The sequence below is a fragment of the Alosa alosa genome, chromosome 20 (assembly GCF_017589495.1).
Source record: "Alosa alosa isolate M-15738 ecotype Scorff River chromosome 20, AALO_Geno_1.1, whole genome shotgun sequence".
Lineage (NCBI taxonomy): Eukaryota > Metazoa > Chordata > Actinopteri > Clupeiformes > Clupeidae > Alosa > Alosa alosa.
In genome coordinates this window covers 15,354,435-15,366,378 of record NC_063208.1, presented here as the reverse complement: position 1 = coordinate 15,366,378, position 11,944 = coordinate 15,354,435, and the positions used below count along the sequence as shown (strand labels likewise).

Genomic DNA, 11,944 nt, shown 5'->3' with positions numbered 1-11,944 from the left:
CAGTGGTGGCACTTTTTCTCTCTTCCTACCTCCATCCTTTTCCCTTGCTTTTCTCTCTTTCTGTCTTCCTTTCTTTCTTTCTTTCTTTCTTTCTTTCTTTTAGTTTCATTTCTCTTTTTTACATATTCAGCATCAGACCTGACAGGATATGTTTTTGTTCTTTCTCAGTAGAGATGCTCCTTTGAAATGAGACCGGCTAGTTTCGCCTCAGGGAGCCTATTTATAATCGAAGGCGATGCGGGGTTTTACTTTACAACTGCAGCAATGTGCCTCTCTCAGCCGCAGCACAATAAATGCCTTCAATTTAACAACTGCCCTGAGGAAGCCCCGTTCATTTTCTCTCACAATGCAGCCGCATCAACATAAAAACCCAACAGCCGTTTATCCCAGAGAGCCAACGGGGAATTTTACGTAACGTCAAACTCGACGCTGCGCTGCATTACTCTGACAACTTTAAGAGCTTTAGAAGTAGAGAGTGTTTTATGTTTGCTCTCTGTTGGATATTTGCCGAGGTATACAAAATATGTCTGCTGATAAATTTAGTGAATGGAGTCATGGGAATGATATGAGATGAGAAAGACCTGGAACGATCTGACACCAGGTTCCCAGAATTCTGTGGGATGTGTAATAAGGGGAGAAAGCTCACGTCATTGTTTACCATGCAAGGAGTGGACAAATAGACAGATACACGAAGGCAGAGACAGACAGACAGACAGACAGACAATCAGGCAGACATTTACACACACACACACACCCACACACACACACACACACACACACACACACACACACACACACACACACACACACACACACACACACAGAAAACACAAATATGCTTGCACACACACTTACATACTGGATGGAACAGAGACCACACACATGCATGGATAAACGCATGTAGACAAACAAGCACACACACACAGACACACACACACACACACACACACACACACACACACACACACACACACACACACACACACACACACAAACTGTTTATCGCGGAGAGCCAACAGTGAATTTACGTCAAACTCTTCCCTGCCTTGTGTTGCACTGACAACTTTAGGGGCTTTAGATGTGGACAGTGTTTTATGTTTGCTTTGTTGGATATTGGCTTTTGTATACGCTACGTGTCCGCTGATAAATGCAGTTTATGGAGTCCTGCATGCATGCACGCACACACGCACACACCACCCACCCACACACACACACACACACACACACACACACACACACTTGTTCTTACAAATGTAACAAATGATAGATCAGGAGATCTGGCACTAGGCAAGTAGCACACACACTAACATTACAATCAACAGTTTTGATGGCAGGCAAAAGGCTTTTTTTCAGACATGTCTACTGACATAAGCTTTCAACACCCGTCAATCACTGACCATGCCCCCTACAACAGAAGCCATCCAGACTCTCCTTAATGATTATTTTCCTACCATTCAGAAGTCAAATTTCCATAAATAAAAGTGACAAAAACACATACAGCATGTCAGCATAAGGCATTTCACAATTTGGACTAATTCAAACAGACAATGCTCATAAAAACATTCATAACCAGTTACAGAGCTTCCCTAACCCGACTGCCTGCCTGCCTGCCTGCCTGCCTGAGTGTCTGCCTGACTGCGTGTCCATATATCCAAGAATAAGGAGAAAGTTTCCATGAATAACAGGCCTCAAATCAGATCAGATCAAAACGCTGTGGCCCAGTCTCCAGCTGGAAAAGGTGTCCTCACATAACTCAGACCAGTGAAGGGGAGACATCTGAGGACACTCCGCCTGCACCGGCATGACACGGAGGTGAAGAAGAAGCCAATGGGAGAGATGTTTTGATTGGACGGCTCAACTCCTCACGTAGATTGATGGGATTCTTAACCATTCTGGCATTTACTCCATTGTTTTTCATTTAGAGATATCCTTTTGTGCAGAGAAGCACTGGGATAGTTTCTCTCTCCTCGAGGGGGAAGTGTACTGCCAAAGGAGAACATGACCTATACAGGCCCTTAAGCTCCTCTTGGACATCGACAGATGAATACAATTAAAGGTACACTATGCACCTTTATGAAGCCAATTTTATGGTAAACGAACTTGTAATAGGCGAATCGTTCACCTAGCATAGTCAAAGTCAAAGTCAGCTTTATTGTCAATTTCTTCACATGTTCCAGACATACAAAGAGATCGAAATTACGTTTCTCACTATCCCACGGTGAAGACAAGACATATTTTACCAATTTAAGTCCACAGACAAACATAACATTCAGGTAAACAAAAAGTAAGTAAATAAGTAAATAAGAGGGCACATATAATAATGAAAAATAAGAGCAGCAAAATTTGGATGAAATTGTGCATAGACAGTCAATAAAATGCTAGTGCAAAGTCAGGCCAATAAGAGGCTTGGGTAGTTCTGTTTGACCTAAGTAATAAAGAAAGTGGCATAGTGGTCCAAGTTATGTAAGAGCAGCAGAAGTGTTGTGTTTTCAGGACAACAACACCAAGTTGTAAAAGTGTACAAGTGTGCAAGTGTTCAAGTGTGCAAGTGGAGTAGTGCAGGCGCCACAACCAATGTCCAGGATGTTATGTAGCTGAGGGTGGAGGGGAGAGGAGGAGAGAGTTCAGCATCCCTTACAGCTTGGTGTATGAAGCTGTTGGTGAGTCTGGTAGTGCGGGAGCGCAGGCTTCTGTACCTCTTCCCAGAGGGGCAGTAGATCAAACAGATTGTGAGCGGGGCAGACTTGCATCACTCACAATTTTGGTCATTTAGGGTGAGGTGGGTGGTGTAAATGTCCTTCAGGGGAGTGAAGCACCCAATGATCCTTCCAGCTGTGTTCACTATGCGCTGCAGGGCTTTCCTGTTGTATTCAGTGCAGCTTCCGCCCCACACAGCGATACAGCTGGAGAGGATGCTCTCAATGGTGCCTCGGTAGAATGTGGTCATGATGGCTGGTGGAGCACTTGCTCGCCTGAGTTTCCGCAGGAAGTACAGGCGGCGCTGAGCTCTCTTCGCCAGTGATGCGGTGTTGGTGGTCCAGGAGAGGTCTTCACTGATGTGCACCCCAGGAATTTGGTGCTGCTTCCGCTTCTCCACCACAGCAATCGGCGATGGTCAGTGGCAGGTGTTGGGTGTGACCTCTCCCGAAGTCAACAACAATCTCTTTTGGTCTTGCTGACGTTCAGCAGGAGGTTGTTGTCCCTGCACCACGGGGTCAGATGGTCGACCTCCAACCTGTATGAGTCCGTCAGCCCTTGGTGATGAGACCCACCAGAGCTGTGTCGCCAGCAAATTTCACTATGTGATTGTTGCTGTAGGTTGCAGTGCAGTCATCGTCAGCAGGGTGAAGAGTAGTGGACTGAGCACGCAGCCTTGGGGCCCCTGTGCTCAGTGTGATGCTGCTTGAGGTATTGTTGCCAACCCGTTACTACTTGGGGCCTCTGACAGAGGAAGTCCAGTAGCCAGTTGCAGAGGTAGGTACTGAGTCCCAGTTTGTCAAGTTTGCAGATGAGTTGTTGTGGTATTATGGTGTTGAATGCAGAACTGAAGTCTATAAACAGCAATCTCACATATGAGTCTCTTTTTTCCAGGTGGGTGAGGGCTGGGTGGAGGGCAGAGCAGATTGCATCCTCTGTAGATAGCTATACAGCATAGACATAGTGAGTCCCTACCAAGAAAACCAGCCATGCAACTTCCAAGAGTGGCGCCCCGCCAAAACTCGCGAGAATCTGAAATATTACCTTGTCAGTAGATATAGTTCTTTGGAAATAGTTTTTGCCTGTTGTTAATCCTTCACCTCCACAACAAAAGCATTTGCATTATGTACAGGGGGAATAAGTCGCGAGAAGTTTGCTATTTACAATAGCAGGGTAACATATAAATACATTGCGGCTCTAGAGGGACTTGCCGAAACTACCTAAACCTGCATAGTATACCTTTAAAACTATAAAATCTTTTTCCCCCCTCATTCTTTCTTCACAGCTTGGCTTTTCTGCACCTCTTTCAGCCTCCTCTGAGTTCTCTGTGACTTGACTTGAGTAAACTGAAACTAAAGACTCTTCCGATCAGCCATATGTTCTGCTTATCCTGCATGTATATCACTTATAACCTTGAGATTTGTTTAGGGTGAAGTGTACAGAAGGAGCTGCAAAAGCTGAACACCTAGGGTGCATTCGTAAATTGCCACTCTGAGCGCTCCGAGCACACTTAACCATTCGTAAATTCAGAATTACCGTGTATTTAATCAGAGCTTCTCGGAGCGTCCAGTGTGTGTCAGATTTATTTTACGAACGTACCCTTAGTTGTCACAAAGCCTGATAAAGAAACCCATTGTACTGTATGTGACAGAGACCAGAATGGAAACTTGGAACTGCACAGTGAGGTCCCATATGTGGAACATAAAACATAAACATCACCAGACCTCTGGCCTTATAGAGATCATTAGTGAAATCCCAGGTCCCAGAATATTCCCCTCCATGTTACAAGTGGCTTTTGGAAGCTCACTGGACGAGAACAGAACATGATTATTGTCCATCTTCAACATAATTCGGCAGATGGTCATTTGGATGTGGTTTGGTGTAATAAATATTTCAGTGAGCTGTGGAACACACCAAGGACTGGATGAAGTTTGTGTGTGCATGAAAAACATCATCATATGAGGATCTGTGCTCCATAAGTACAATCGGAGAGCAGCAAACTTGCAATAGAAGCTCCAAAACTGTTGACTGGAAACCTGTCTAAGGACCATACTTTTTCCATTGTATGAACTCTGTATATTTCCTTCCATTGAAGATTCTCTTGGATTGCCAACATTGTCCAGCTAACAATGGCGTCTGGTGCCTCTCTGACTACTTGCCTTGTGGCACTCTTTGGCCAAACTTTACATTAATATTCCTTTGGTACAGTGTACTTCCCATTTCATCCACTATATAATTTGTATAGTTAGCATAGTGTTCAGTTTTAATGAGTACAATGTAGTTTTATTCCAGAAGAAGATGTGCATGGTATAGTAGAGGTTAGGGATTTGGGTGAATAATCTGAATAGCACAGTATTTATGAATGATTTATTACTCAAATAAGACAATAAACTTGTGTCCCTCACATGCATGTACGCACATCACACCTGCATAACATGAGCCACCACCTATGGGCAAATTTTGTTAGTCATCATTTAGTGGGTCCGTCAGGCTGTCTTTACCTGCTGGAATTCCAAGAGCAAGTGCAAGTCCGCAGCGAGAGCCTTGGAGTGTTTGGATATCCCACAGAGGAGCCCTCTGCAAGTCATCTGTGGCCACGTGCTGGCTCCTACAGCAAACAGAGGGGAAATGTTAGTGGGTGGTGTGGTTAGGCACGGAGAGGGAGAGACAGACAGACCCAGAGAGAGAGAGAGAGAGAGAGGGAGAGAGAGAGAGAGAGTAAATCCTGCTACTGTGGATAGGAGTCTGTTAGACTTCCCTCCTTCAGTCTGTGAAAAATAAAGGCACACAAGGTCATTATGGCCATCGTGACGGCTGACCTCAGACAGTACCACTTACTATCCTTAAGGCTCGTCAGTAGTGGCTGTTGACTAATACTTTTCACTATGTCTAGCTGGTGTCTAATAAAGTTCAATGTAAACAGTGCACTTGCGCACTTGGACAAAGTGTGCATTTGGCAGTTAGCAGTAGTATTCTCTAGCAGTAGTAGCTCTCTTCAAGATTGGAGGTAAACCAGTAAGGAAGCTGTTTTGGACAGTGGCTCAACTCCTTCTGCGGATTGTTAAGATTAGGAGTCTAAACCATCCTGGCAACGGCTCCTGCAACTGTTTTCCATTTAGAGATGTTCTCTGTGCGGAAATGGTTGCTGGACAGCTTCTCTCCCCTCAAGAAGACCATGTGCAGCCAAAGGTGGATAGTACCTGTACAACTCCAAAGCCCCTCTTGGACATCGAGTGATGAATACAGAATCTCTCTTTTCTCTCACTTTCAGCTCATGACTGCTTCTTTCAGACTCTTCAGTCGCACTTCCTATCCTCAGGGCCGGTCAGCTGTGGCTAATGATGACTAATACATTTCACTATGTCTAGCTGGTGTCTAACAAAGTTCACCGAGTGCTGTGCACATGGGGCTTGAGTGTGCATTGTGGAAAGATGGCAGCAAGCACTGCAGAAGTGGTAAAGCCCGCATCGTGATTGTGGAGGTTTTGGGCATGCTTTTTGCTTCATTTAGTCAAATTGACTCCCCCACTTCAAAAGATCCTAGTAAAGGAACTGATAAACAAATCAAGAGATGGCTCAATACTCAAGGGTGGGTGGAAAGCTTTCACTTCCTGGGGCTCACTGATGCTACTTAAACCGGGATGAAGCAAAAAGCTAACTTTCACAGATTTGACCACACTGTTTCCAAAACATACACCCTGGGGGGTTCTTGGCAGAGTGCTGTATCAAAGTTCAAAGCCTCTAGCCACAGTTATTCGGATACAAAAGGGGTGCATTCTTCCTTCAGGAGGCCTCTCTCTCTCTCTCTCTTTCTCTCTCTCTCTCTCTCTCTCTCTCTCTCTCTCTCTCTCTCTCTCTCTCTCTTTCAAAAGGGATGCCCTCGAGGATTGGACTTTAACTGGTGCCGGCTACTGGAAAATTGTCCTGGGCCAAATTATCCACATAGCTGTACAGTCACGTCAACTATGTGAGGAATCTGGATGGTCAGCCATGAGCCTTGAGAATCTCAAACATACCACAGGACTCACCCGACCGTTGTGCTCTATTATAGATTTTGTAAAATAATTTCCACTCAAATGAGATTGATGAAACGTGCCCAATCGCTTTTCCAGACAGGAACATCTGAGCAAACATAAAGAAAATTGCTCCCACAGAAATAATAATAATTCTGAAGATTGTGACTTCACCCATCCAAAGTTCCACATTCAATTAAGGCATGCTGCCCAAAAGCAATTTGCATTTCCACTGTTTGCATAGTAGCCTAGTGCTGTCCAACCTGACTGCCTCTAGCAAATCTCTCTTTGCTACTTCACTAACTTGAAATGGAGTGACACCTTGTGGAGATGGTGAAAACTTATATAGGACCTGCAAACTACATCAAGTAGGCTATCGATTCATTTTAAAAAATAAAAATGTATAAACATCTTAGAATTAAATTAATACATTTAGTTAATTTAATTAAAGTTTACTTTAGTTAATTTAATTAAAACACAACATAAAACAAAATTTAGCCAACTTCAAAACATTAAAACTTAATTTCAGTCCATGGAAGAGCAGGATTTCATATTGATGTAATAAAACGATAATGAGACCTGGGTGTGCTAAATAGACAATACATAAAATTATGCTGAAAGCTATTTTAAAAAAGATGCTTGTTAAATAAAATTAGGACATGGTTGTGTTTATTACTTTACTCCAGCAGATGGCACAATTTATCCAGTCCAAACATGTGAAACTCATGTTCAGACAGGAAGATTTCTTCTTTAGCGAGCGACCTCAGTCATTTTAATCATTTACCAGTTGGGATTATAGTTACGGCAGAAAAACAGTTGCTCTTAACTAAAACACGTAGCCATAAGCAATATGAAAATCCTTTTTGTGGGTTAGATAACATCGGCTGCTATCCAGATGCCGCCAAGGATTTTAACCACATGGAGTTTTCTGTTTGGAGACCACAGGTGAAGATATCCCCACCACAGACAGATAACAAATCCTGCTGTGAGTCTAGACAAACGATATCTTGGCTCTCGATTGTAAACAAAAGGGAAACATGAGGGATCTAACCATAGATTTTGATCTCCCCCCACCCATCAAGAAGATAAAGCAGTCTCATCTTTAATGGCAGGGAGCGTGACACCTTAAACAGAACCTACTGTTACTGGTACTGGTAGAGCTACCACAGAAAATAAACACACACACACACACACACACACACACACACACACACACACACACACACACACACACACACACAGAGAAAAAAGAGAGATAGCGAGAGCGAGAGAAAGAGAGAGCAAGAGACAGTAAGAGAGAAGGAGAGAAAGAGAGAGAGACATAGAGAGAGAGAGAGAGTTACTATAATATAAGCTTCACTATTATTCCAGTGACAATGCTCACTTGATGAGTATCATTAATCAGTTACACTAGCCACTCAGTGGTCAGGTGTGGATAGTGCAGTGTAATCCTAGTTGGTGTGGTTAGGCAGGCGCTGGCAGAGACTCAAACCACAGAACAAACACCCTGGCTGCAGGATGAAATGAAAATGACTCAAGGGTGGCCACAGAGGGCTTTGCATATCCTGGCTGGCTCAGTTTGAAAAACAAAAGATACAGAGCTGGGGAAAACTTCCTTAAACCCGCTCAGCCTAAATCAACATGCCAGACGCTAGCGGATAAGGGCACCCTGTGTGGTGCAGTATGCTGATGTTGGAACTATTGTCTAAACAAAACACTAGATAAAGTCCACCGACTGTTCCAGGGCCAGTTATGGGGTATTTTACTTGTATGGTACACACCATGAAAAACATTAATAGAGTGTGTGTGTGTGTGTGTGTGTGTGTGTGTGTGTGTGTGTGTGTGTGTGTGTGTATGTGTTGGGGGGCAGAACAAAGCTAAACATTTCAGGAGCACAACCATGCATGGATCGATGCTCTGCCTTGTCAGTCTGAAGTCAGGAGACACAAGAGTTGTGGGGTGGGGGCTGGTGACATTACCCTCTGTGAGCATTCAAGACTTACATTTCTACTGATAGGCTGTCGGCAACAATTACAACTTTAAGGGCACACTTGATAGTATGACCCCAACAACATCCCTATTATGTAAGGGGGGAGGGGGGGGCAGAACTATTCTCAAGTCCAGGGGCATGTAGCCATCCTTGAGTGCATCAGCACTATTGCTGACATAAAACCCACATATTCCACCTGTAGATAAAAGCGTCTCCTAATTAAAATGGCTATAAGTGGAAATGCAAGGCTCGCACTAAAGGAGCCATGTCACATCTACACATCTAGGCAGTGAGTGAGTCAGCACGCCTCTGCACCACCATCTCTCCACTCCCCGCCTAGCGTATGCGCCAGTGAGTGAGGTATCTGTCGCTTTTGCGCTGGCGGAGGTTCTAGCCACAGCTGGCCTTGTCAGCCTCCAACTGCCACCGCCGAGCCGCCAGGCGTTTAGGAAGCTCGGTGACAGTTTTGTCAGAACGGGTTTTTTTGAAAGCCGACCGCTTTGACAGGACCATGGGAGGAAAAGCTGTTGTTTATGTCTGCACAACCCCCAACTACCCCCAACCCTAAACCTACCCTACATATCTCTTAGCTCTACTACAGACAAGATGATTAATGACAGACCAGTGGAGAGGAGAGAAACGGAAAGGAGTAGAGAGAAAAAGGGAGAAAGAGAGAGAGAAGGCACAGAGAGAGGGCAAGATAAAGAAAGAAAAAGAGAGAAGAAGAAGAAGAAGGCAGAAGAAAGTAGAAGAAAGTAGGATTCAGAATATGCCTGAGGGGCGTTGGGATTTGGAGTCGTCACCATTAAAAAAAAAAAAAAGAAAAACACTAAGAAAAAGAATACGTGTCTACCATGTGTTACGTCAACACCTCCGCTTTGATTAGCGCTAGGACCGAGTGAATTATGTGTATGGGGGCCCCTTGCTCCTCTACCCCTTCTTCTGTACTCACACTGTCTTGACATGCCCGTGGCCACAGAGAATGGGAGGCTAATGCTTTGGGCTTCAGAACGCCTCACACAGTATTCTCTTCCTCTCCTCTCGTGAGGTTGATTTTAAGCTGTGTAAGCATTCATCAGTCTGTTGGATTGCGCTTTGGGAGCGGCTGGCATCTCTCTTTGAGAACGGCTTATGTCTTAGGCAGTGGGATGTGAAAAATGCCTGAATTAAACAAACTACACCCCTGCCCTGGACGTTAAAATTAGGCCAGAACATGACTGTTTTCTTGAACTTGATCTCCTTGTACCTCTTCTCTTCCCCTCTCTTCTCTCTGTTCTTTTGTCTCTTCTATCCTTCCATCCCCTCCACTCTTTCTCTTTGCTCTTTTCTTTCCTTCTTTTGTTTGATATGTCTGGTATATGCGACTAAACAGCCTTGGGAGGTTTTCACTTCTGCATTGGAAACAATAACCTAATTATCCTCCGCACTGCCAAAGAGATGGATGAGCAGGTCCAATTAATCACCGTGCGTCTGAGGTCAACCTTCATCATTAACACACACACACACACACACACACACACACACACACACACACACACACACAGAGACAAGCGCACACACACAGGTACACCCACGCACACACACAGACATGCACTCACACAAACACACAAATAAACAACACAAACAGACACACAAATAAACACACAATAATCTTAACACACAGGGCAAAAAAAACGACTCCCACAAATGTGATGTGATCATGTCATACTTTGTGAGACTGCATGACTGCTTGTGCGTGTGTGTGTGTGTGTATGTGTGTGTGTGTGTTTGTGTCCAGTAGGGTAATTCAATTGTGATTATGTACTGTCACAAAGGCGCAGCCAGCCTGGGTGAACATTAGTGACAGCCAGCTCTGAGCCCCCCTCTCTACTGTCTGATTTGTTTACCCGCCTATTAAAAAGCAACCAGCCTCTCTCCTCTCTGTCTCTGAGCCTTTGCCTGGCACACCCTGGCACACAGAATGCATGTGTCCTACCAGTGCCATCTTGCAGAGACCAGACCACACCTGTGCCCCCCACCTCACCCTCCACGCCAACACACATCCCTGCTCCGCATCCTCCTCTACCTGATCAAAAGCTGGATCAGACTCAGCTTTTCTTTGTGTCCTCATTTGTGCTTCACATCACTTTGAATTCAAATTAAAAATTCAAAGATATTTTGGTAGCACAACCGTTAGATACTGTTGCCAGAACTAGTATTTAGAAGAAAAGATTGATACATCCATGTGTCATTTCACAGTATCAAACAAAAACAACAAGTAGGATTTCGAACAAAAAGAAACATTTGGCACAAACAGGTTACTTACTGGAGATAAAGAGAGTTGCAGGTGTGGGTAACTATAACAAGGAGCTGCCTGAAAAAAGAAAGGAGCTTTTGTGAAGGCGTTGACGTGGGAAATAATGAGCAGATGAAAATGCTAAACAGAATGGCTATTCAGCACCGCCACACATGATGAATGGGTAAATGGCTAGTGAAGCCCAGAGCAGCAGGCTAGTATTAAGTTCAATGTAAATAAACATAAAATGAATCAAATTAAAATAAATGCTTCATGCCTGCAGCTGTGGCCATTAAACTTGAATGAAAAACGACACACTCACTCGTCACAGTGCAGGAGCATAAACCATGTTTCTGAAGCAAGTTTGCCATCGGAGACCACAGGTGTCACTCCCACTCCAGTCAGAGAACTCCCACTGCAGTGGAGACATTTGACTCCTTTCATGGCCCCTTCCCAGCTGAAATATGGAAGACTGTCAAATATGGGCAAAAAATAGGTGATGGGCAGACGAGTGTGTGTGTGTGTGTGTGTGTGTGTGTGTGTGTGTGTGTGTGTGTGCTCTCTCTTTCTTATAAAGCAGCTGACTCTGTCTCTTTCTTTCTCTCTCTCTGTATGGTTGGTTGTGTGCAGTCAAAGTCGAAGATCACACGCATCAATCAGAATGCACCATTTGAAAAGGAGCAAATGCCAGATGTGTCAGCAGTCGGTCGAATTTGATTTCAGAGGAGAGGAGGAGGGAGGGAGAGTGGATGGACACAAGAAGTGACTGAAATAGATCTTCCATAGATCACAGGTCTGATATGACCCCTTCCCATAAAGTGTCTCTTGTTTCTAGTTAAGGTAGGGCATTCCACGCATCCTTCTTTGGAAACTGTGCAGTCAGGTGCTTCTCAGTAGGACAAGAAGCTTTGAATTGAAGGAAGGGAGCTGGAGCACACTGATTACTTGCAGTCTTTTATTTTGGTGCAAA

At 44.4% G+C, this 11,944-nt stretch overlaps 1 long non-coding RNA gene across 1 annotated transcript in view; it reads right to left on the bottom strand.

Moving 5' to 3' along the window:
* LOC125285849 overlaps positions 1-5,299 on the bottom strand; it is a 23,386-nt gene extending 18,087 nt beyond the window's left edge. The window contains exon 1 of the long non-coding RNA XR_007192078.1: positions 5,199-5,299. This is a non-coding gene — a long non-coding RNA (uncharacterized LOC125285849). The remainder of the gene's footprint in view (positions 1-5,198) is intronic.
* Positions 5,300-11,944: the final 6,645 nt, after the last annotated feature.